Below are 1,827 nucleotides of genomic sequence, written 5' to 3'. Positions count from 1 at the left end.
TCAAATTTAACTTTTCCATATAAATTTTGTTTTCCCATGTACTTTTATTACTTTCTCTCTCTACTTTTTTGCATACCCAATATCAATTTATTTTTTCAATGTAATTTAACTATTCTTATTTGTGTTTATTAATTGTCGTGAAAAATGTCCATAAGAGACTATCAAAAGGGGACGGAGAGAGTAATATATTTGTTTAAAATAGAATTCCTAAAGGACACTAAATTTCACTAATATAAGTCATACGACATCTACAATTGACAACAAACGATAATGAAAACGAATTTAACAAAATCAAACAAGAATTAATCGGGGAAGGACTAAGAATCCAAATAAATAAATATAACAATTCAGCATATTCTCGATTCGTTGTCTCATACAACTTTTTGAGTGGATTCGTCGTCGCTTCACAATTTTGTGAGAAACTGAATTCTTGTACTAGTTCTGTAACCTGAATCCGAGCCAAAATCAATAAGAATCCCGCACAACCGGAGACTAAATTAAGCACAAATAAAACCTTGTCTTTCGAAAGAGTACGAAAAACCTTGTTTTTCGAAGGAAATCGAAAAAACCTTGTCTTTCAAAGGAGATATATAAACCCTTTTTTTCGAGAGAGACATTATTGTAACCTAAAACAAAAGGCTTAAAAGAAAGTAAAGATTGGGGCTTTCCACCAGTGAAATCCGATGGAAGCCCCTTTAAGACAATGAAGACTAGGTTTAGGAGAGAGAAGAGAGAAAAGAAAGCTAGGGTTTAGAATTATGTTTTTTTTTTATTTGTTTTAGGGCTATAACATTATAAGATTTGGTTTGTCTAAATTTTTTTAATCTGGTAGATCTTTATATGAATAAGTGAAAAGAATGAAACTTTATATGGTATCCCCACGACACGTGCCTCATATATTACTTAATACACCCAATTTTCCTCCAATTAACTCCAATAAAAACCCCTGCTTCTCTCTCCTTCCTCTTTGTCGTTCAATTGGAAAAAAAATTGCAGAACAAATTCCTCTAAAGCTGTTTGAATATGGGATTTCAAGGTGTCAACCAAGCATTTCATCAATTTCAAACCAGGTATCGTGGTTTTTGTTTTTTATTTTACTTTTTTTTTTCTGTAAATTGGTGTTGCGAAAAATTAGGGTTTTTTTGTCCCAAACCCAGGACGGAAATTCTACGCTTGTAAGTTCTACAAACATGAAACCGGTCAAAGGGGATGCAACACGTTTGAGTAGCTTGATGAAGACATTCTTGACTAGCAAAGGGTTGTCACTAATGTCTTGATTGCAGAAAGGAGCAAGTAAGCCACTGATTTAAGCATTTTGAAGGCCAAACTTATCACTAACAGAGCATGAGAAGCAAAGGTTGTATGAAGAATCGGACAAAGTAAAGAAGAAAATGCTCAAGAAAAATGATTGACCCTCAATTTGCTAGAAGATGACAGAGCTTTATTCTTCCCTTTATATCTGACCATGGCAGCAAATGGCAATTAAAAAAAAAAAGAAAAAGAAAAAAAAGAAAAGAGGATAAGCGATAATTGAGAAAGTTTAAAACTTTAAACAAAAAATGAATGCTTACTCTACTTGGAACCTCTTAATTAATGGAAGTTGAGAAGAATTGAAGAGAGTATTAGTGAGGTTTTGTCTCCAAAATTGAAGGAGAGAGAAGCAGGGGGTTTTATTGGAGTTTTTTTTTTTTTTTTTTTTTTTTTTTATTTATTATTATTATTATTGGAGTTAATTGGAGGAAAATTGGGTGTATGAAGTAATATATGAGGCACGTGTCTTGCACATGCGTAGTCAACATCGGAAAAGATTTAGTCAACGCCGAAAAC

General features: G+C 32.6%; 1 long non-coding RNA gene across 1 annotated transcript; it reads left to right on the top strand.

Annotated features, from left to right (window-relative positions):
* Window positions 1-480: 480 nt before the first annotated feature.
* On the top strand, window positions 481-1,495 carry LOC110731961. Its single transcript, XR_002513386.1, has 2 exons — window positions 481-1,070; window positions 1,158-1,495. It is a non-coding gene; the product is annotated as an uncharacterized LOC110731961 (long non-coding RNA).
* The last annotated feature ends 332 nt before the right edge of the window (window positions 1,496-1,827 follow it).

This window comes from Chenopodium quinoa, unplaced genomic scaffold (assembly GCF_001683475.1).
Source record: "Chenopodium quinoa cultivar QQ74 unplaced genomic scaffold, ASM168347v1, whole genome shotgun sequence".
Taxonomy (NCBI): Eukaryota; Viridiplantae; Streptophyta; class Magnoliopsida; order Caryophyllales; family Amaranthaceae; genus Chenopodium; species Chenopodium quinoa.
This window is presented reverse-complemented; position numbering and strand designations above follow the sequence as displayed.